Source organism: Balaenoptera borealis (assembly GCF_965194805.1).
Source record: "Balaenoptera borealis genome assembly, chromosome: 2".
NCBI lineage: Eukaryota > Metazoa > Chordata > Mammalia > Artiodactyla > Balaenopteridae > Balaenoptera > Balaenoptera borealis.
The window spans coordinates 1,522,105-1,545,173 of record NC_138867.1 but is presented as its reverse complement, the minus strand read 5'-3'; the positions used below and the strand labels follow the sequence as shown (position 1 = coordinate 1,545,173).

General features: G+C 63.6%; 1 long non-coding RNA gene across 1 annotated transcript; it reads left to right on the top strand.

The window, feature by feature from the left end:
- Positions 1 to 626: 626 nt before the first annotated feature.
- On the top strand, positions 627 to 5,695 carry LOC309623146. The gene is made up of 2 exons (XR_014241266.1): positions 627 to 4,690; positions 5,132 to 5,695. It is a non-coding gene; the product is annotated as an uncharacterized lncRNA (long non-coding RNA).
- Positions 5,696 to 23,069: the final 17,374 nt, after the last annotated feature.

The window sequence follows — 23,069 nt, the reverse complement described above, 5'->3', positions numbered from 1 at the left end:
AGACGCCCTTGTCCCCTGTGTCCTCGCAGGGCAGAGACAGAGCTCCCGGGCCTCCTCTTACAAGGACACTAGTACTGTGGGATTGGGGCCCCTCCCCATGACCGCATGGGGAGGCCCCATCTCCAAATACGGCCACACTGGAGGTCAGCCCCCAGTATACGAACTTAGGGAGGGACACAATTCAGTCCACGGCAAGGAGAGTGTCTGGAGGCGTTCTCCGAGGTGCCTCCTTGCTTCCCTGGGGAAGGTAGGGGAAAGTTTCAGCACCTGTGCAGGCGGGACCCCAAAGGGCTGAGCTGCTCAGGAATGAGAGACCTCACCGTCTGGGTCAGGACGGCACAGCTGAGCTGGGGTAGGCAGGGGCGGAAGGACCGGCGTGGAGGAAGGACGGAGCAAACCCCCACGGGCAGCCGGAGATCAGCTCCTCTGGCTCTGGCTCTCTTATTGTCCTGACCGCAGGGCTGTTTCTAATCCTTAAGCCAAGGCGGGTGCTGAGGCCGGGGGGGGGGGGCACGCGGAGGCGGGACTTTGGACATCCTCTCAGGCGGGGAGGGCGCCCAGTGTGCACAGTGAGGGGAGGCGGGGAATGGTGGTGGTGAAAGCATCAGCTTGGGAGGCTAAATTTGGGGAAAGAGAGTTTACAGAGGCCCAAGCGATGAGCAGGCAGGGTGGCCTGGCGGGGGGTGTCTGCGCGTTTCCCTCTTCTGAGCACTTTCCTGGGGGCTGGGGGTCTCGCTCCTAGAGAACTGCCACCGGGGCTGGGCCGCATCCACAGTGAGAGGCGGTCACTGAGCCTGGGACAGAGCGGGGCGGCTGCCTCCTCCCTGGCGGGGCCAAGTGGAGTGGGGTCCCTGGGGGACAGGGCGGAGGGACACAGCAGAGCAGACCCTGCCCGTGGGGGGCTCCCCCAGTGCAGCCAGCTGTACCCAGAGGGAGGGCCCACGTGAGCAGGCCCGAGAATGGCAGGTCCTCTGCCACATGGAAGCCCCCTGCCCTCCCCCGCCGCAAGGGATGGGGCGGGCTGGCTTCCGCTCCCCTCAGGGTCACCAGCGCCCTCCTCGGTCGGCCGCCCTGGCTGGGGGCTCCTTTGGATCTGTGGCTGGAGGGGAAGAGGGTCCCCCGAAAGAGGGGGCAGTTCTCAGAGGAAGGGAGATGGTCCCAGGCCACCTGCGCTGGACCGCGAGCTCCCTCCATCGGGTGCTAAGGCAGCTGGTCCCCAGTTCCTTTCGGAGTGACATTCCCACAGTTCACTGTCAGCGTGAACGTCGATGAAGCAGACAAAACTACACTTCTCTGCGCAGCCTGTCGGGCGCCAAGACCCCCTGCCCTTTAACAGCCCAGGAAGCACCAGGGTTTCGGTTAATTCCAAGCACCACCCCTGATGAATACAGCCTATTCAGGCTGCCCTGAGTCTTCACTGTGATGACCTTCCCCACACAGGAGGGACCCAGCGATCGCCTTCCAAATCTGGATGCGGTGCTGGGATGAAGTGGGCAGCCGGGGGCAGGGGTGGGCAGAGCGTGGGCGAGATCCCAGCCTCCCTCAGTCCCAGTCGCCTCTCTCAGGTACATGGGAGGCTAGCTTAAGGCCCTGGGTGGGGGACAGGGCAGGGGGTGGGTGAGGGTCACTCCCAGACAAGTCCGTCCTGGCTGGACCAGGTCACACACACTCAGGACGCGCCGCTGACAGTAATGTCTGGATCGGCCAGCAGGGGGCACAAACACTCAGAGAAACGGAGAGACACACACTGCATGCGCATGCAGAGGGACACAGGCACACACGTGCACACACAAACACACACACGCACACTAGCAGGGCCCCCGGGACTCCCCTGAGATTAAGGTTTGCAAATCAGCTGCTGAAAGCCCTACAGATGGGAGGTGAAGACATAATCCACGCGACCGTCCATCCCTAGCCCCCCGCTTCGTGGGACCCGTGGGAGTGAAGCTGTCTGGAAACGGGCACTTACCAGGCTCCGTCTGCCCCGAGCTCACAGCCTCGAGAACAGCCATGTGGAGGCTGAGAGAGTGGGCAGGAGGACCACGAGGGTCACTTTGCTGATGTTCCTTGGCCACCCTGGGGCTTTCACACAACTTCTCAGTGCCGCTCCTCTGGGGAAAGAGAAAAGGCTTAGGCAGAAGTTCCAAAGTCTCATTCAAGTTGAAAACATGTTCATTCTTTAGCAAGTAGCACTGGAGATCATCCTGAAATGACATCCAGCTTCTGTCTGTCTGTCTGTCTGTCTCTCAGACCCACTGCCAGGAAGGAACTGGGGGTGCTCCAGGGGCAGGGCAGTTGCCCAGCAGAGGGAAGGGTCACAGCAGAGGGCCCTGGGAGGCAGGAGGAGGAAGGACACCCCTGAGGGCCTGAGTCAGGAGGCGGTGGGCTCTGCAGCTGCGGGGCGGGAATGGCCAGAAGACCAGTATATGGCGCCCGGCCTGGCCCAACCTCTCAGGCGGGATGGCTCAGACCCATGCGGCGTCGGCATGTGCCAGCCTGGGGGCAGTGGGCCGAGGCCCCTCCCAGGCAGGCTGAGCCCCTGACAGGTCCGCGCGCGCCCCGCACAGACAGACCCTGTGTCCCCAGGCCCGGAAGCAACGGCCTGACTTTGGATTTTAACAGTTGAGCTGAGTCGGCATTTGTGGCCGTCCCCTCCTGCAGGGCCTTGAGGCCGGCTGAGACCTGCTCCTGTCCTGGCTGCCCCTGAGGCGGGGCGCGGCTGTGCCGGGCATCGGGGTCCACGGTCACACGGGGTCCTCCAGGCAGCCGTTCGGGCCGGTCCCCGGTCTGTGGCCCGTGGCCTCCCGCACGTGCCTGCAGGCTCCTCCCCACGCTGGACGCTCCTGCCCTCAGGGGCGGGACATCGGGGCCTCTGCCACGCAGGCCCTGTGGGCCGTTTCTGCTCTGGGCGCACTCTGCCTGGAATTTGCCTGGGATCAGTGCCAGCGCCCATGCGGGCCCGTGAGAACCCCGGGAGCCGCCTCAGTCGGTGGCTGGGGAGGCCCTGCTGCCCCCGCCCTCATTCTGAGAGGCCGCAGCTCCTGGGTGGGGCTCCAGGGCAGATCCGCCAGTGCCTCCCTCTCCGTGCCCCCCCGCCCCAAGGCAAAGGCCCTCCTGCTCTGTGTCTGGGCAGGGCCCAGGCTGGGGGGCAGTTGGAAGGGGCCGGTGGGCCCTGCAGTAGCACTCAGGACCAGGAGGCGGCGGGGGTGGTGGTGAGCAGGAGGGGCCCTGGCCCCGGGGCAGGGGGCGGGGGCAATGGGGAAGCTGGGCAGGGGCTCTGGGCACAGGCGGGGGCGGGGCTGACAGTGGCGGGACACTCCCTTCACTCTGAGAAACTTGGGGTGCATGTAGCCATCTACTTTAATACATATGTGAGACACTGAAGATGCAGACAGCGGCCAGACCAGCCGTGAAAGCAGAGCTCGGCCCCGCGGCCTGCGGCGGCCACCCTGGAAGCCACCCACCACCTACGATGAGCCCAGCGTCCCTGATTCTACTGTCTCCAGCTCAGGACCAACCACAGGGGGCCAGGCGCTCCCCTCACCAACCTCATGGGACGCCCCCTTCCAGCCCCACCCCCCGGCCTCCCCGGGCCGCAGCCCCCGTCAGGGCACCTGCACCCCTCTCTGCTGGGACGCTCTCCCCCCACTGCCCGCCTGGGAGTGACGTGGCAGGGCCAACCCCCTGCCCCGCGAGCTCGGAGGGCAAGCCACCCACTGTCTGCTGGGTGGGCTTCACTTGAGTCCACGGTCGGCCTCGTGCCACTTTGGAAGGTGACCCTGCTGACGGGGGCTCTGGGCTCACACAGGTTTTCTCGTCCCTGGGGAGGTCTGTTCCCTCCGCACAGAGGCATGGTCCCCAGGGAAAGGCCGGGGGAAGCTGAGCCGCGGAGAGGGGCTTCCGGGGCCCCCCGTCCTCTGCAGACGCGGTCCTGCCAGGGGTCCAGCTGGGTGGACCTCAAGGAGCGGGCCTCCCCCCCAGCCCCGCAGGAGCCCCCCCTCACTCGGCGGGCTCTGCAGCCCTGGCACTGGGTGAGGGTTACCTGGCGCCAAAGCACTCCTCCCCTCGTGCTTTCGATGCCTTCTTCTCGAAGTCTCTGCCCACCCCGGCTGCTTCGAGGGCCGCGGGTGGGGCTCGGAGTCATGGTCGCCGGCTGGATGCACCTCCATCACGCACTTTTGCCACCCGGGTGACATCCTTGGCATCTGGCCGCCGCCTTCCGAGTTTGCACCTCTGCTCCTGTGCCCGTGGGCTGGCCTCCAGGTCCGTGACGGCCGCCAAGCTCACCAAGAGTCCCTCGGGGGTGGGGGACACAAGTGGCCGCCCTGGCCTCCCAGACCCTCAGGCAGGGCCATTTGGGGGAACACAGCCTCTCACCCACACGCGCGTGGGCTTCTGGTCGGTGCTGGCCTCCTCGCCCCGCCTCCTGCAACCCCAGTGCTCACGGCCCCCTCGGCGTGACAGTCACAGCGCAGAGCACCCCCCCCGCCCCGAAGAAGCTGAGCCCGTCTCCCGAGAGCGTCCGAAGCGTCTGCGAAGCCTGCTGCCCGCCTGACGTTGGAGGGCAGGTGTCGGCTCCTGAGGGACAGGCCGACCGTGGCCGCTGACAAGCTGGGGGGCGCGGGGAGCCAGGTGGACAGCCGCAGCATGCAGTGGGCCGTGGGTGCGTCGGCAACAAGCGTGGGTGACGGTGAGGCCAGGGGACCCCACCAGCCCTGGGCGTGCAGGGAGCAGGGAGGTGGCCTCAGGGGGGGTGGGCTGGGGCCAGACGCCAGCAGGGGTAGGGGGACAGGAGTGCCGGGGCCCTGGCCATGGTGATGAGACGGCCGCCCATGCTGCGGGGACCCCCATGGAGCCCCCGGGGGACAGGACATGCTGGTGCCCGCTCAGCCCCGCCTACCTGCCCTATCAGCCTTGAGAACACAGGGCACGGGGGGCCCTGCCTTCCTTGAGTCTCTCCTGGTCAGCAAGCCCTTCCAAGCCCTCTGGCCCTGGCCTCCTGGGCATGCCCCCCGCCCCGGCACCGCCCAGGCCAGCACCCCAGTGGGCTCCAGGGCTGAGTCCTCGCCAGGGGTCCGGCAGGCATCTCGCACCCAGCAGCTCAGCCCTGCACCTCCCCCGGCTTTCGAAGGCCCTGGCCCCCTCGGAGGCTTTCCAGAACAAAGCAGGAGCCAGCCCAGGCCACGCGTGAAGACGGCGCTCCTGCCTGCGGGGGCCTCGCCCGTCACACAGCCGTGAGGACCTCCGTCCTCCAGCCCTGGCGTTGGGCGGGGATGCCTGGCCGCCTGTCGGACAGTGAGTCCTCCTGAGAACCAGGAACCACCGTCCAGCAAACCTGCGGCCCCATCTCGCGACGGTGACCCCTGCCCCACGAGACCAAGGGAACCACACCAGCCAGCTGGTCTGTGCCGGGTCGGCTGGCCAGGGCCCCGGCCAGGCCGCAGGGTGGGGCGCCTGGGCTCCGCCGGCTGGTGAAGCCACGTGGAGACTGGGGGTTACTTGCAGGCACCTCCTCTGCCCACACAGGCTCTGCTCTCCCGCTGACGCCCGCCGTTCTGTCCCCGAGGCTGTGACTTTCCCTTAAAGCTCCGTGCAGCTGACTCTGTTTTGGGCGTCTCCCCTCTCCGGAACCTTCCGGAGGGTCAGCTGGCTCTTCTCAAAGGCCCTTTAAAATTGAAACACATTCTACCTTCAACCATTTAGTCTGCTTTTGTCAACATCCCACACGGCTCAGAAAAGATTTCAAAGAAGAAAGAAGATTTCAAAGAACACTTCTTCTCAGGTGGCTTCCAAAGAGTTACCCACCAGGGCCCCCGAGTTCATAGAAACGTCCCAGGGGACCAGCGGAGGTCTCCATCCGCGGCCAAGTGGGAGCGTCTACAGCTGCCATGCCACGTCCACAGGGATGGCCTGGGACACTTGAAATGGCCGGTGGCTTTTATAGCCCTCTCTGTTCCCAGATGGATTCGAGGTGACAAACAGATACACACCAGATACAATTTAAAGACTGGGGCAGAACATGACAGAAAGCCAACTATTTTGAACACAGTATGATTTTGGTTCTTATTTCTGTTTCAAATGTGACCTAGTTCCCTTAAGTTTAAAAAATCAGCAAACGTAAAGCCACATTCACAAAAGTGTCATTTATCTACCAATGATGTCACCAGAAAATGCACCCACGGTGAGTTAATGAGCAGCAGGCCTCAGAGAGGCTCCGAAGTGGCCCGTCCCCCGTAGGGTGGTCTTTCAGGCGCGCCGCCTGGCCCCCTCCTGCCCGGCTGCGCCCCGCGGTTGCAGGCTCCGGCTGACCTCAGTGGTCACGGTGCCGGGACCCTTGATGGGATGACAAGCGTGGCTCTGTAACCTCACAACCACCCGGCGCTCTAGAATTTGGAGGAAGCTGGGCACCCGCTGCCTCTGGCCGGTGCGGATTTAGGCCCAGGAGGCCTGGCTCTGGAGCGCCTGCCGCAGGCGCTGCGTGCTGGAATGGCTGCTTGATGAGTGGACGGAGGGATGGGTGGGAGAAGCAGGCTGAGAGCACCGGCTGTGTTCTGTCTCAGACCTTCTCCGGGAGCAGGCTGGCCGCGGCGTGGGGACACTCTGAGGCTCAGACCGTCCATCTGCGGGCAGCGCCCAGGCCACCCAGCGTGGGAGGCGGAGCCACCGGCGTCTGAAGTCCCTTGAGGCTTGAGGATCACAGGCTCCAAAGCACCACGTGACCCCCAAGCTATGGGAGGCACCCCGGGGAGGCTCAGGGCCAGGGTCACCCCGGGTCCCCCTCGCTCCAGCGGGCTGAGACGCCCAGCCCTGGAAACCTGACCTCCCAAGGGACCGAGGGGCTGGAGGAGCCCAAGGGATCCAGTCACCATGCTGGGCCAGGCGGTGGGTCAGGTGGCCCAAGTTTCCGTGTCTGCACATCCAAAGTGGGGCAGGTCTTGTTGCAGGGAGGGGCCCACAGCCGAGGGCTGACCCGGAGACCTGGGAGCAACGTGGCCGCGGCGGACTGGGGTTTCCGGAGGGGGAGGCCAAACAGGTCCACCAGGGGGGTTCTGAGCACCCTGACCCTGGGGCCCCCCGAGACCGATCCTAGAGCCAGGACAGGCCCAGTTGAGGCCGACCGGACCCTGCGGCTGAATGAGCCCAGGTAGGGACCAGGGCCATCTCCCATTGTACCGGTCGCAGAGTAGCAAGCAGGCGGACCCCACGCCAGGCACGGGCCCCCCATACCCCTACCCCACAGCTCACTGGCCAGGCCCTCATCACCTAAACCAGCAGAGGCAAGGGGGTGGGGCTATAGAGATGGGCTCAGAGCCCCGGCACCTGCTGGAGTCCTTCCAGAGGGGCGGGCGCCTGGGCAAACCCGGGCTTCCCCAGCAGGGCAGGGTGACGGGAGGGGACGGCCGTGGAGACGGAGGGCAAGGAGGCCGCCCCCACTGCCACAACCTGCCCCTCCTGTGTGGTCTCCCCACCCCTGGATTTGGCTCCCATCAAGCCCCGCTCAGTGACAACGCCAGCAGCCTCAGGGCCAGCCCAGCACCCCTTGGACCAGTCCTGGCATCTCCCCCAACACACCTGGGCCACGGTCCTCCTCTTGTGCGCCCGGCTCCTTACCTTTCTCTCCCTCCCTGTTCTCATCTAAACTCCTCGAGGGCGGTCACACTACCCTCCCTCAGCACACGATTCAAGGCAGAGATGTGGAACTTAAACCAAACAGCCATGAGGGTCCAGGGCAAACAACAGCCATTTTGACACTTTCCAGAAGAAAAGAAGAATGAAAATTAACATTTACTGAGTGCCAATTGCACTATAAGGGGGAGTTCCAGGCATTTATTCTTGTATCCATCATCCCTCCACCCACCATCCATCTACCATCTATCCTTCCATCCATCCACCATCCATCATCCATCACCCATCATCCACCCATCCGCCGTCCATCGTCCGTCCTTCCATCCTTCATCCCTCGCTCCATCCATCCATCCATCCATCATCCCTCCACCCCTTCACCCCACCACCCATCATCCCTGCATCCTCTCATCCCTCCATTCATCCACTATCCATCCACTCATCATTCCACATTCGTTTCTGAATGTCAGAGGCACTGCACACCATCCTGGGTGCTGGAGCAAAGCAGGAAATAATACAGAAGTGTCTACGGGGAGAACCAAAGGCCATAGGCAGCTGCGTCGTCCAAGAGGGGTGTGGTGGGTTGGTGGGTACCATCCAGTGGGTACTGGGATGGTGCAGAGCCTAAGGAGGACATTCTAAAAGTCGGGAGGGTGAAACCGAAAAAAACCCAACTCCCCCGTGGATTGTCATACGGACCCTGGGGGGCACCTGCTGTGGCCCTGCATGTATGGGGTCCACCTCTGCTTACCCAGAAGGCTGGGGCACCCCTTCTTGGCACAGTGAGGACCCTCCAGCCAGGAATCATCTTTCAGAGGCGGGGGGGGGCGGCTTTCCTGACCCCTCCTGAGGCCCCCATCAACCCCTCAGTCTTTAGCATGAATCACTTCCAGTTGGTGTCAGAGCCCAGCACCCTCCATCACACCCACGCCCCAGCCTCACCCCTAACCCCCTCACTGCACCCCTCCCTTGGGCTCCTGATGGCCAGCCACAGAGGGCTGGGCTGGGCAGCTGGGACAGAAAGCGGCCCCTGTGCTCCAGGGCCCCGGGGAGCGTCCCAAACTCCAGGGCTGGGATGGGGTGGCCGCTGTGGGTCTCTGCGCTCCCTGCTGAGGGGAAGGGAGTGCTGAGGCTGGATGGGTTGCTCAGCAGATGCCCCTGCCCGGGGCTGGGGACACCAAGCCCCCCCATTTCCCGAGGGCAGTGCCGTCCCCATAACACACCCAACCCTGAACCCGTCCCCCTCCAGGAAACGTCTCAGAGCTGCTAACGGGGGCCAAGCCTTCCACCGAATCACAGGCAGCAGTGGGCCCAATGGGTGCTTCATCTTCTGCAGACAAGGTGGGCGTGGCCCTCGCAGCCTGGAGCCCTAAAGGAAGCCTGTCTCCATCTGAAACCAAAACCAGGAGGCGTGAGGGAGTGACCGTGACGCGTCCACCTTGGGGGAGCGGGTCTTCCTCACAACAGCACACTCGACAGCTTGGGACACGCAAACCCCAGCTCTGAGCCCAGAGCGTCACACGACACTCTACAGAGCTAGGACACACCAGGTGGCCTGACATCTCACCTGGTCCTGGCGGCCTGTAAGGTGACCCCGTTCACTGGAAGCTCGCTGCGCCGTCCAGTGAATTCCCAGGACCTGAGTCACCTCACCCTCGAGCCAGCCCTGAGGGCGAGGCCTCACTGTTATCCCCCCTCGTGAGCCGGGAAGCCAAGGCTTTGAGAGCGCACGCGCTCCTTAGCTGCCGCCCAGAACTACGAGTGTCACCTTCCCCCACGCGTCGCCGTCTGCTGGCTCATCTGGCCGTTGCAGGTGCGTCCAGAACTGCTCCCGGCTCTGCTCCTCCAGGGCCAGCGGGCCGGCCAGGCACGTTCCCGTCATGGTGACACCGGGAAACAAGCCAGCCTGGCCAACACAGCACCACTGGGGCAGGAAGCCCCCCACCGTGAGGGGCCGTCATCCGAAAGCTCCCAGGGAGCCCGTGACAGAGCGGGATGGAAATCAGCCACTCCGGCCACAGAGCGGGCAGGACAGTGGGGGGACCCAGCCCAGACTGGCCGCCTGGCTCTACCTGGAACAGCAGGGCGCCTCGGCCCGCAGTTCCAGGCGGCCCTGAAGGAGCCCCTCCTGGCGTCCTGTCCAGAGCAAACGGGAGCGTCCCCTTGCGGCCTGAGGAGGGAGGCGGGTGTCCCTGTGGGAGCCGCACTGCGCGGTCCCTTACCAGTGTCGTCGGGCTGGGCCCCCTGCCAGGCCCAGGAAGGCCACGCCCCCTAGGGCCCTCGCAGGGCTGCAGAACGAGAGCCTCAGGCTGGAGCAGGGCCCAGCGCGCGCCTTCCTTCCCGCTCACATGGGGGCTTCGCGTGACCCGCCTGGCAGGGGCCTCGGTCCTGGATGGGGAGACCCTGCTTTGGGCCGGTGGGGGGCCTGGCACGTGAGGCCTGGACGTCACTCCTGTGCCCCCAGCCCCTCCTGGCGGTCGTTGCCTGCCCCACTCACTTGACTTTTTTAACTTGCAGACTTTATTTTTTAGAGCAGTTTTAGGGTTACAGACAAATTTGTTGGAAAGGACAGAGGCTGCAGCTCCCCACCGGGATTTCGGAGCGTCGTCCGTTAGTTCATTACACTTGACAGCCGACCTTGACTCATTATTGGCGCGGCCGTCATAATGCAATCTTCACTCCCTTGTGAACTTGCCTGAGCGTTCACGAGAGCAGGAGAGGCTCCCAGATCTGGGCTCAGACGGCAGGACGGAGGGGCCGCTGTGCGGAGGGGGGCGGTGGGAGGGCCCGCGGCCTCGCTGCCCGCCCCAGGGCCTGGGTCCCAGCATGCGGGGCGCGCGATAGAAAGACGGCCGAGGAGCGGAGAGAACGCCCACTTCAGGGGACCCAGCAGCAGAGCAGGAGGACCGGGCGCCCCGTCCTCTCCCCACCCTCACGGGCGGACCGCGCGCCCCACAGAGGTGGGTCGGTCCGGTCTGAGCCCCGGGAAGCTCCGCCTTCAGCGGGTGTGAGAGAGCATCGGGCTTGTGTCCACGGAGGGAGGGGCTTGGGCCTGTTAAATGAAAGGGTCACTCGCAGGTGAGACCCTCTGACGACTGGGTTTTGCTCCCGATGACACAGGTGGGCTGGACCGCGTGGGGCTCGGGGCCGAGCCAGGGCGGGGCGGGCGTCGGGTCAAGCCGCCTGCCTCCGCAGGGTCAGACCCCCCGCAGTAAAGAGCTGCAGGGGGCTGCCTGCGACGGCCCAGCTCCCGCGGGGGCGCCGGGTCCACACACAGAGCCCCGGCCGCGAGGCCTCCTCGTCGCCGCCACGGGTGGACCGGCCCGGGGCTTGCGACCGCAGGGCCCCAGCAGCCTCCGCGGCCCCGTCTGACCTCACGGCTGCCTGTGGGGTCAGGTGCAGGTCCACGCTGAAGGCTTCCCACACCCCAGACTCGCGCTGCCTGGGGGGCTCGGGGCTGCTCCTGGGCCCAGGCGGCAGGTCTGCTGTCAGCCTCCAGGCGGCTGGGGCCCCAGCAGGCGCCAGCTCACAGGGCCTTCCCCCTCGTGTTTAACAGGCACTGTCACAGGTGAAACAAAATCGAAAGCCAGGGTCACTGGTGAGATGACCAGAGACACGTGGGCGGAGGTCGTCTGAGCCCCAGACCTCAGAAGCCGCCACCCCCCCCCCGCCTGCCCTCCAAGCGGCGTCTCCTGGGGAGGCTCAGCCCGAGCTCCAGCCGGCCCCTGCCGTGCCCACGGGCTGCCCGGGGGCTAAGGGGGCTGGCCTCACACACCGAGGGGCGATCCCCCCCGACGGCGCTGTACACCCCTCGCCTCCTCTCTCCCCGTCCCCGTCCTCTCTTCACCTCTGAAGGAAAGTCAGCCCCACGAGGGACCAGAGGGGTCCCAAGGCCTAAGCACGCCTGTGCTGTACAGGCTAGGAGGGCATCGGTCACGCAGGGCCCGCCCGGCTCAGGGGACAGCGGGAGGGCCAGCAGGCCCTGCCCCTCCCCGTCTGTCTCTCTCTGTCTCTGTCTCTCCATCTGTTTCCCTCCTCGGTGTCTGTGTCTGTCTCTTCCTCCTCCGCCCCGCCCCTGGGGTCCAACCTCTGCTCACTCCCCCACTCTCTGCCCGGGCGCCTGCTCCTGGGGTGCGGGGGGGGGATGTTACCTGGGGACACTCACCCTCCTGAGGTCCTCACAGGACCTGCTGACGGCGGGGGTCGGGGTGCGGTGCAGCCTCCAGGTTTGTGACGAGCCCCCCAGGGTCTCCCAGCAGGCGGCCTGCTGAGTGAGGTAGCGGAGCCCAGACCCCTGGACACGGAATGAAGCCCTGAGGCGCCCCGTGCGTGTGCGTGTGCGCGTGTGCGTGTGTGCGTGTGCACGCACACGCGGGTAGTGGGGTAGTCCTCCCTGGGAGGCTGACAGAGGGCCCTGGGCTGTCCGCACCCGCTAGAGGCAGTCCTGCCGTCACCCGAGCTGTCGGCTCCTCGGCTCTGGTCACAGCGGTCCGGGACAGCCCAGGACAGCCACTGCCCTCAGAAGGGTCTGTGCGGTCCGAGCCCCTGGAGTGACCTCCAGGTGGTCAGGCCAGCAGCAGGGGCAGAGGGGGCTCCGGTTTGGACGACTGACGGCACACTGACCCTCACGGACGCCCAGAGCCCCTCCACACACATGCACGCAGTCCCACGCAGGCGTGCCTGCCGCTCTCCATCTTCTGTGCGCAAACGACTCTGAAGCTGTGTGTTTTGGGTCCCCCTGAAGAGCCCGTGCTTTGCCATGACTGCAGCCTGGAGGCCTGGCTTCTGGAAGTTAGACTGTGTGCGTACAAGTGCTTCCCTAAGATGCTTTTACGGCCAGGATGGGCACTTCTAATGTCTGCTTTGCAATTTTCCATTTCCATTTTCCTGCTGGTCCCATTCCTCAGAACCTGGGGAACTCGGCCAGGAAATGGTGAATCGTACTGCCTATACGTTAGACCTCAGTTAGTAAATCAACGAATACACACAGACATAAAAAACAAATTTTTAAAATTAGAGGCTATAAACTGGTTGTTAGCTGATGAGATTAAAATTATAATTATAGTTTACGTATAAAACAGTGACATTGAGAGGATGCCCAGAAAAGATCAACCTCAGCAATGAGGCCAAAGCTATTTTCAGAGGAAAATTCTAGTCTTCAATGTTCTCTTTATTTGCCAAGACACAATGCAGATCAGGTTTCTTAAACTGAGTATTCGGACCAAGACGGTAGAAGGAAAGTGTGCAAAGTAAGAGGTGATGAGAACGGCAGCAGGATGTCGTGCACTGGAGGAGGGGCAGGCAGGGTGATGGCCAGTTGGTCCCATCTGTACATGCTCCATCCCCAGTCACTCCGCCCTCCAGCCTTCACCTCTCCACTCACCATGCACAAGAGAACTTCCGTGGACCAGGCTGCATTTCTCTGTTTTGAACATTTTAAAGAAGAAACAGATATTTTCCATCTCCCCTCTCTCGCTGCTGTAGAGCCGGGATCTGGAGCCACGTGGGCTTCCACGGGTCAGGTCCCAGCCACGCCACAGGACAGGCAGGACCCGCCCACATGGTGCCGAGGACCTGGGGGATGCAGTGAGCCCGTTCGCCTGAGGTCCACTAGCCGAGGTCGGCGTGGCCTGAGTCTTCTGGATTTCCAGCCACGCACTGAAGGACTGGGTGGGCGGAGAGGGAGCCTGGCTGGACCAAGCAACTTTGGGCGTCGTGGACGGAAGTCTGGGGATGCAGGCTGTCCTCGGGCAGAGGCCGGGAGGGCCCCTCACCTGATGCGCCCTGGACAGAGGGAAGAGAAGGCAGCTTCGTTCCAGGCCTCCACAGTCCAGCCCGTCCAGGACGCCTCCGGTCTTAGGGGTGGTGTCCCGGGGCTGAGCGGAGCTCAGTGGTCCTTTCCCAGATCGGGGGGCTTCTGATGACTGGTGATGACCACCAGTGCTCTTCCCATTTCAGTTCTGACCAGACAAGGAGCTCTAGCGAGCATGTTATTTATTTCCCTGGAATTTCTAGAAAATTCCAAAACAAGGACAAAAGGGGGGAAGAAAACAGTAGAGGTAAAAGCAATGAAGAAAGACAAAGCTATCATTCTTTACAGGTAAAAAGATTCCCAGCAAAACCACAGAGGAAACTAGAAAAACAAGTGAATAATAGAATTTAGAGCTCTGGGAGATAGCAGGCTACAAAATAAATACACAACGGCCAATAATGTTTGTCTTGTTTCTGTTTTTATTAATAGATTTCAGCATAGTTGCAAGATCCATTACAGTAGCAACAAAAAATGTGAATACATATGACTTAAATTTATGAGAAAGATGTGTAGAACCTGGGTAGAAAGGTTAGACACCATGAAGACAGTTCTCAGCAAATTTATTTTTAGACTAAATGCCTTTTCAACCAAAACATGAAGGTACTTGGGGGAAAACTTTCCACAATGATTCAAACATTCATGTTGGGGGAAAAAGAAAAAATCAATGGGCAAAAATGGCCTAGAAAATATTGATGAATGGGGTGGGGGAGGGGCAGGACCGCCATCCCCGTGAATCACGGAAAACCTGGGATCTGTGGAGGCCCCCCTCCTGCCAGGAGGGCTCCAGAGCACCCAGAAGAGCCCAAGAAGGTTGTGCAGGAATGAGATGGGGGTGGCCAGGTGTGCCTGCAGTTGGGAGAGCTTGGGGCCTGGTCATCCCCTCTGCTGCCATGTGAATGGGTACAAGAAAGGAGGCGTCACCGTCCACTGCCCTCGGTCTCTCCTCCTGTGCTCCAGGTGCCTCTAACCCTAACCTCTCATCCTTCCTTGTTAGCAGAGCCCCAAACATTGGCAGGTACATGTCCCAGTCTTCCTAATGGGCAGCTGTGGCCACATGACTACGTTCCGGATAACGAGTTAAGCAAAGGTGCTGTGTGCGACTTCTGGGTCATGCTCTTGGGAAGGGTGCTAGTTGCCCTTCCACTGTTTCCTCCCCCCATTGCTGGAATACAAATGTGATGGCTGGACCAGGAGCAGCCATCATGGATCATGAGGTGAGTGAGTAGAAGCCATACACAGCTGACCACCGACCTCCTTCAAGTCATTGCTTGAATGTCACCTCCTCCTGGTGCCACCCCAGACACCCCATTTAAAATTTCATCCCCCAGACCCCTTCTTTGTTTGCCTCTTAATCAGAGCTCTTATCGCTGCCTCTCCTCTAGAATGCAGGCTTCAAAGAAGCAGGGATTCCTGCCTCCTTATGGCACTGCTAGGCACCAATACATATTCGCTGAATGAATGAATGAATGAATGAATTGCTACCAGGTAAGTGTGAGGTGGTGGTAGACTAACCTGAGACGTGGAGGGAAAGCAAACTGGAGCACCCCTGGGGCCTCCTGCAGGCGTCCACGAGCAGAGGGGCTGGTTCCCGCCCGGGGCCTTCCTGGCTCCCCAGCCCCACCTCCGCCCTCCCGGGGGCTTCTACCAGGTAGAATTCTGAGGGAGGCCATCGGCCTGACTTCCTGGGACTGAATGGCTGGACCCTGGTGGCCAAGAGGCCAGAGGCGGGGGGTGGAAATGCCCACCAAATGTCCAGGGCTCCCTCCCTCGGGACCCTCCCCGTGGGAGGCCTCCACCCTCACTCACTCCTGGAATCTTTGGTCCTGGCCTTCAGTGGGCATCCTCAGTGGTCCCCAGGCGACTGCCTGGCGCTGGGGTGGTCAACCTTCCCAGACCAAAGCCAGATCTCCTGCATCCCTGACCTGTCCCTCCCCAGACCAGGCCCTGGCGCGCTGAGCCCGGGCGCCTGGGGTGGGGTCTCCAAGGTCTTGTAAGGAGACCCCGAGGCTGCGCTCTTCTGAAGGGACCATTGTGGCTCCCAGATCAAGGTTTCCGTGTCTCACGGCGGGCAGGGGACCTCGGCGAAGGTGGGCACCGCCTCCGCCCGCTGCCCGACGGCTTTCCCTGGTGCCCTCGCCCCCGCCGCGCTCCCTGCTGCCCCGCCCGGCCCCCGGCGCCCCCAAGGCCCACACCGCCCCCGCCCACTCCCGGGTCCCTGACGGCTCAGGGTCCATCCGGCCTCCTCCCGCGGCGCCCGCCCAGCCCCGCCCCGCCCGGCCCCGCCCCCCACCCGGGGCCCCGCCCGCGTCCCCGCAGGCTTCGCCGCGCCCGGACCCGGAGGCTGGGGCTGGCGCTGGGGCCACCATGTCCCAGCGCTTCGTGGTGACCCCTGCGGCGGGCGGGGCGGGGGACGCGGGGCCCAGACCCGGGGGCGGCGGCAGCCGGAGCTCCAGCTCGTGCCGGGGGCCTGACTCGCACCCCGCAGCCTCCCCGGAGCCGCCGGGGATGGACGCGCTGCCCATCCTGCGCTACAGCCGCGAGCCGAGCCGCTACGGTAGGTGCGGGCGGTCCCCTCGGGGCGCGGCGTCCTCCGTGTCGGGGCGCGGAGCCGGGTCGGGCGTCGGGTGGGTCTCAGGCGGTGGCCGGTGGTCGGGCGGCAGGGCTGCCCAGGCGCTGGCCTTGGGGTCGCCGCGGGTCGCTGCGTGGTGTCGAGCTGGGGTCCACCTGGTGTTGATCTGTACCGCACGTCCTCCGCGCTCTCCCCGGGGACCTTGGCGTTAACGCCCCCCATCAGCGGTCTCCCTGTCGTGGGGCTTGGACAGGAATTTGAGTCCTGGGCCGTTGTCTGCGGGGACTGGCTGGTGACAGCCCCTGGCGCCCTCTGACCCCATTGCTCCTGGAGCTCAGGGCCCAGGTCCAGTCACATTCCGGTGTGTGTGGGGAGGGGGCTTGGAGACCACCGAGGAAATGGCCGGTCCCTCCTGTCCGCTCGATGTGCTTGTGTGACTGCACAGCCCTCCCGTCAGCCCCTCGCTGTGTCCTTCCCCGTGCCCCCACCCCTGCCTTTAATCACTGAACTTCTACCTGCGACTCACCTTCGGGCCCAGAACCCTGAGGAGGGTGATGGGCGTGGGGCACATGCCTCCATCTGATCTGCTCTGAGCTCTAGGTCAGGGGCGGACTGGACACTTGTCACCGCCACTGGTTCTCAGGTCACCCTCTTGGCCCCGGGAGCCATTTCTTGGGCTCCAGGAGGGGTGCGTATGGCACCTGATGAGTGAGCTGTGGTCTCAACCCCGGAACCGCAGTGGACCCTCCCCATGGCACCCCTCAAACAGCCGCCACGGAGGGCATGCCCCAGACGGGCTGGGCTGTCCAGCTCCGGCGGACCCAGGCGCCCTGTGAGCGGGGCAGCGTGAGTCAGAGCCGTGCGTTACTTCTGGGGTGCCGTGCGGCACGCGGTCTGTGCTGAGGGAAGTAAGTGCCTCGACAAAGGGAGCGCGAGTCCCGGCGAGAGTGGCCGGCAGCCGTGAGAGGCGCCAGGTCTCCTGGACCCTGAGGGGGCCGGTCCAGGCTCCCCCAGGACCCCAGCCTGGGCTTACTGGCCCCTCACCCTCCTCCCCACAGGAACCAGGGCCTCCGCGGGCCGCAGCCTTGCCTCTTGGCTGGACTCCCGGCGGGCGCCGCCCTGCTTGGGGCTGCTCTCCCCCGCAGCAGGGCCTGGGTCAGGCCGACCCTCCAGGCCCTCCTCGCACCTCATTTCCCTTTCTGGCCCCGCTGCTTTGCCCGTCCTCTGTGCCCAGTGCCCTGGCCTGAGCCCCCGGGGACGCCCTCCGCCGGGCTCTTGCTGTCTTCATCCTCACGCTGACGTGTAAGGAGGGCATCACCCCGAGTCCTTGACGTTGCAGGTGGGAGAAAGGGGAGCCCCCCACCCTAGGACTCCCCCCACACCCACACACCTCTTCTCCTGGGGCGGCTGTCGGAGCTCAGGCTTCCCTCCCCTCTGCCCCTCCCTCCCCTGCTCACGCTCAGGGCTGGGGGACCCAGGCAGGGTCTGGGCCACCCCACCCGCTCCCCGGTCCGGCCCTCGGGCGTGGACACTGTGCTGAGCCCGCGGCCACTGCCCGCTGCCCGGCCAAGGACAGCTGGGCTCCAGAGCTGCAGGAGTTACAGGGCACAGTGCCAGCCGAGGACCAATCAAGTGATTTTCTGTCGTTCCCACTATGTGAGAACAAAGGACCTATTATTTGACGCTGCTATTAAGACAACGTAGGCTAAGTTTAAAAAAGCGAATGCGGGTTGTTGGCACACCTTGGGCCAGAGCCCGGAAGTGGAGTGGAGGCACCTGTCCTGAACTGCCCTTCACCTGCAGGTGTGTGATGGGTGACGGGGCGGGGGGCTTCTCACCCTCGGGAGACACCCAGCCCCTCGGCGCGCAGGCTGAGGCTGTGTCAGTAGCCCTCCCCGGCCTCTTGGCCGCTCACGACCCGGAGGGGGCCTCCAGCGGGTCTGGTCACCGACTCGGCCGAGCGCGCAGGGCTGGAGGGGGGTGGGCAGGTGAGGTGACCGCACAGCCTCACCCCAGGAGCGGCCCAGCCTCGGGGGATGAGCAGTGTCACGAATGGTCTGGGAGGACCGGGGAGCGAGTGTGGGGAACCCGTCCGCCCCCTTCCCGGGGGAGGGGTGCTGGGCAGAGACGCCAGTGCAGTTCCTTCGGTGGGATCGACAGGGGTTCCAGATCCCCCTCCCGTCTCCCATGTGCCCCCACCCGGAGGGCCACACCTCCCAGAGGTCAGCTTGGCTCCCCAGGAGCCAGATTCCCCTCGGCCACCTCCGTGTCCGTGTGGCCTGGGGCAGGCCGCACCTGAAACAGACTCTGAGTGGAAGGCTCTGGAAGCGAGGGCCGAGGCCCCGCGCTGTGGCTCAGAGCCAGTGGACGGCGGCGCGCCTCTTCCTGGGGGCCGTCTGGGCGGGGGTCTCCGCCTGGGCTGAGCGGGCCTGCGGGAGGCTGTCTGCGCCGCACTGGCCAAGGGGACACGAGGACCGGCAAGCCTGTCCCTCTGGGCGGCAGGCGCTGAGGCACCCGGTCTGGTCAGGCGCCGCCCTCGCCCGTCAGCCCACAGCTGCCCAGGGAGGAGGGCGGTGTGGACGCAGCAGGCCCTCCGCCAGAGCTCCCAGCAGCGTCCGCGGCGTGGGCACGGGCCTTAGGAGCCTCTGTCCTGCCTGGTCCGGGCCCCACGTCCCAGTCCCGATGTCAGCGGGGCAGGTCTGCAGGCCTGGGGGGGTGGTGGACAGGGCCTAAGGCTGAGAGGCTCCAGGGAGCTCAGCCGCCGCCTCCTCACCCTCTGTGGGCCTGCCCTGCATCTGGGCTCTTGGAGAGGTGGGGTGGGGGGTTGCTGGCCAGGGGCCTTCCCCCCCCCCACCCGGCGTCTCCCACCCCCATCCTGCCCTGGTACAGGCCGGTTTCCACCGGATCGGATTTGGGTTGGCCCCTCTGGTCCTTCTGAAGCCGGGGCTGTTATGCTGGTGGGGCCGGAGTCCTGCAGACCCGCAGGGTTATGCCTGGAGGACTGGAGTGCAGGCCTCTCGCTCTGAACTGGAGGGAGTGTGCTTCGTGGTGTCTTTGTGTGTCTGTGTGTACGTACTGTCTGTGTGTCTTTATGTGTGTCCTTGTGTGTCTGTGTGTGTGTGTGTGTGTGTGTGTGTTTGGCTGTTCGTTGATCAGGGGGTGAAGAGTTGACCCCTGAGCCTTGGGACTGCTCCGGCTGGAGAACAACGGAGGACCTGACGCCTCCAGCGCAGGGGCCCAAACTTGGAGGGTAAAGCTCCTTCATGAGTTGGGACCCGGGAGACCCGGTGACATGAAGGGGACGAGGCCCAGAGCCGACCTCAGGCTCCGCCCGCTGTCCCCCCTCTGCCAGGCGCCAGAAGGGAGGCCCTGGCCCCGACGCTTCTGTCCGTGGGGAGCTGCTGCCCTGTCACCCTCTGTGACGGGCCCTGTGCCGGGCGCGGACCCGGGGAGAGCCCACCTCCCGCCCTGATGGTGCGTGTGTGCCTTCACACGGCTGCACGTGTGGGCCACGCCTTCATCCAGGGCGTCGGCCGTAGTCTCTGCTCGAGGTGCGTTTCAGGGACGCGTCCTGTTTCTCTGGCTGCGTCGGAGCTTCCCTTCGGGAGCGAGGCTTGTGAGCTGCTGCCGGGAGCCGTCTGGGCGGTGGCGGCCCAGCCCCGCCAGGCACGCTCCATCCCCTGTGGCTTCAGTGTTTCCGGGAGCGTGGCCGCGTTAATGTGTAAGCGCCGACGCCCAGGGGCAGCGCTGCCCGGAGCAGAAGCAGGGCTCGCGGGCTTGTGGCTCAGTGGCTGAAGGGCTCCCGCCCAGGGATCCCTACTGTGGTTTAAACCACCCCAAGGTGCGCCCCTCGCTTCTCTTCTTGGCTACCCAACGTTCAGCTCAGGTCTCTTCCGGGGAGGAGGGGGTGAAGCGTCATGGGTTTTGAGGCACCGGCCCTCTTTACGCATCAAACTTTTCTTTAAATAGAAGCTTTACTACCCAAATGAGAGAGTCAGGGCCCAGTGTCACAGGCAGCGGGGCAGGGCCTCGGCCCCTGACGCCTGGGTGAGCCAGGCTCCCAGCATCCACACTGCCCGTCCTGCACGTGGCCAGTGCACACCGGAAACAAACACGAGGGTGTCGTGTTCGGGCGGCTACCGCAACGTCCTTCACCCACCGGAGGCTGCGAGGACAGGCCAGCTCCACAGAGGGGGGCCCCTGCAGCTGCCCCGCTGCCAGGACTGCCTTCCTGCTGCCCTGCTGCCCTGTGCTACCCGCCTGGCCCCAGCTGCCCTGCCCTCGCCTCCTCCCACCCGGCCTCTGTCCCCATGAGCAGGGCTGTGCCTGCAAACATGGGCTCAGGCTGGCGTTCTGGATGTGTGTCCACAGTGCTGGCTACCGGACCAATATGTTGGGGGTGGAGGGTGGACGGTAAAAAGGTAACTACAAACACAGGGTTGAAAAATGCAACTGTCAAAAGACAGCCCACACTTGGGAGGAAACATTTGTAACTCACGTGTCTGATAAGGGATTAGTATCCAGAATATATAAAGAGCTCCCACAACTCAACAACAACAAATCCAACCGGTTAGAAAATGGGCAAAGGTCTCGAATAGACGTTTCTCCACAGAAGATACACGAATGGCCAGTAAGCATGTGGAGAGATGCTCGACATCACTGGTCACCAGGGAAACACAAATGAAAACCACAACCAGATACCACTTTTTACCCATTTGAATGGCTGTTATAAAAAAATAGAAAATAGCAAGCGTTGCCGAGGATGTGGAGAAATAGCAACGCTTGTGCGCTGCGGATGGGAATAGAAGATGCTGCAGCCCCTGTGGAGAACAATTTGGCGATTCCTCCAAAAATTAAACATAGGGTTACCACCTGACTTAGAGGCTCCACTCCTGGGGGTGCACCCAAAGGAACTGAAAGCGGGGGCTTGGACAGACACCTGTACACCGTGTTCACAGCAGCCCTGTGGAAACAGCCCAGGTGTCTGTCGATGGATGCGTGCGTGCATCCACAGAATGCGGTCTCTACGTGCGGTGGGACGTGGTTCACCCTTAAACAGGAGGGACATTCTGACGCCTGCTACAACATGGGTGAACCTTGAGGACATTATGCTCAGTGAAATAAGCCAGACTCAAAAGGACAAATCCTGTAGGCTTTTGCATAGGTGAGGTCCCCCGAGCAGCCAAATCCGTAGAGACAGAGAGTAGGATGGTGGGGGCCAAGGGCTGGGGCAGAGGGAGCGGGAGTCAGTGTTTAATGAGGACAGAGGGTCTGTTTGGGAAGATGAGAAAGTTCTAGAGATGATGGTGGTGATGGTTGCACGACCACGTGAATGTACTTGCTGCCGCTGAGCTGTGTGCTTTTAAATGGCTGAAAATGTTGTTTTATGCCATATATATTTTACCACAATACAAAAAAATACCCAAAAAATGCAAACAGGAGAGAAGGACTGGGCTGAGAGGAAAACTAAATTCTCCCCCAGGCCCTGTTCCTCCCACAGAACCCTGGTCTCTTGTCTTCCGGGAGAGGCCAGGTTGATTAAATCAATTCACACCATGCAGGCTCTCCCAGGAGTGGTCCTTTTTAATCTAAGTTACTCTCTGCAGGGTGCGAGTTCAGGCCTCTTACCAGCGTGTGTTTGTCCAGGGACCTTCCTGTTTCAAGTGACCTCCTGTGTGGCCCTTCCTGGTCCTGGCAGAGGAGGGGGGCAGCAGGTCAGGACGACCCGGGCCACACTGCCACCCCTGACCGGCTCCCCGTGGGCCTCGGTCACCCAGCGGGAACGGGAGGGCGTCCCGTCAGGCGCCTCCCCCCACCCACCCCGGACGCCCGGGGATCTCTGCAGACTGGCCCCCGTTAGCTCCAGGGCCGCCCTCAGCAGGCGGCACAGACCGGAGTCCCTCCTCCCTCTCCCGCTGGCTGCTCCCAACCACATACAGGGCCGGCGGCCAGATCTCTGGTCGAGGGAGGGGCGGGTGCTGGGTGCTGGGTGCTCTGGGGCTCTCGGCCTCTGGGTCCTTTCTCGCGGCCTCAGCTGTTGTGGGTCCTCTGCTCAGCGACGGGGAGGCGCTGCTGCCCGCTCGGGGTGCAGGGAACCTCCCCGCTCAGAGTCGGCCTGGGGGGCTCCGGTCCCAGCTTCGTGCCCTGGAGGGGCCTGTGCGCCACACGCGAGGTGAGACCCAGCAGGCGGGCGGTGCCCTGGGTTGACTTGTGTGCTGTCTTGACCACGGGCGGGGAGCGTGCATGCGTGCATGCGTGCGCACGTGTGTCTGTGTGCTCCTGTGTCTCTGTGTGCACGAGTGTCCATGTGCGCACGTGTGTGTGTGTGCTCCTGTGTCTCTGTGTGCACGAGTGTCCGTGTGCGCACGTGTGTGTGTGTGCTCCTGTGTCTCTGTGTGCACGAGTGTCCGTGTGCGCACGTGTGTGTGTGTGCTCCTGTGTCTCTGTGTGCACGAGTGTCCGTGTGCGCACGTGTGTGTGTGTGCTCCTGTGTCTCTGTGTGCACGAGTGTCCGTGTGCGCACGTGTGTGTGTGTGCTCCTGTGTCTCTGTGTGCACGAGTGTCCGTGTGCGCACGTGTGTCTGTGTGCTCCTGTGTCTCTGTGTGCACGAGTGTCCGTGTGTGCACGTGTGTCTGTGTGCTCCTGTGTCTCTGTGTGCACGAGTGTCCGTGTGCGCACGTGTGTGTGTGCACGAGTGTCCGTGTGTGCACGAGTGTCCGTGTGCGCACGTGTGTGTGTGGCGGCGAGGCCCCTGCGAGGGGCTCAGAGCCCATTGGTCCAGGCAGCCTTCCCCTCCCGCCATCCAGCTGCCCTCCGACCTCTGTGGGGCTGGCCGGTCCTTTCGGGCGGCCTCTGAGGGAGGCAGGTGTGTGGCGCCGGCCTCCCTGCCTCCCTGCCTGCAGCTCAGGGAGCCGGCGGGGCCCTCGGGTGGGAGAGCGGGGCGGGACCCCAGAAGAGGCGGGGGGTTTCACACTCCACACGGCTCAGAGCACCTCCAGCTTTTTTGGGGAGGGACGCTTGGGGCGTCCCGGAGCTCTGTGGACGGGCTCACCTCCGGGGCTGTG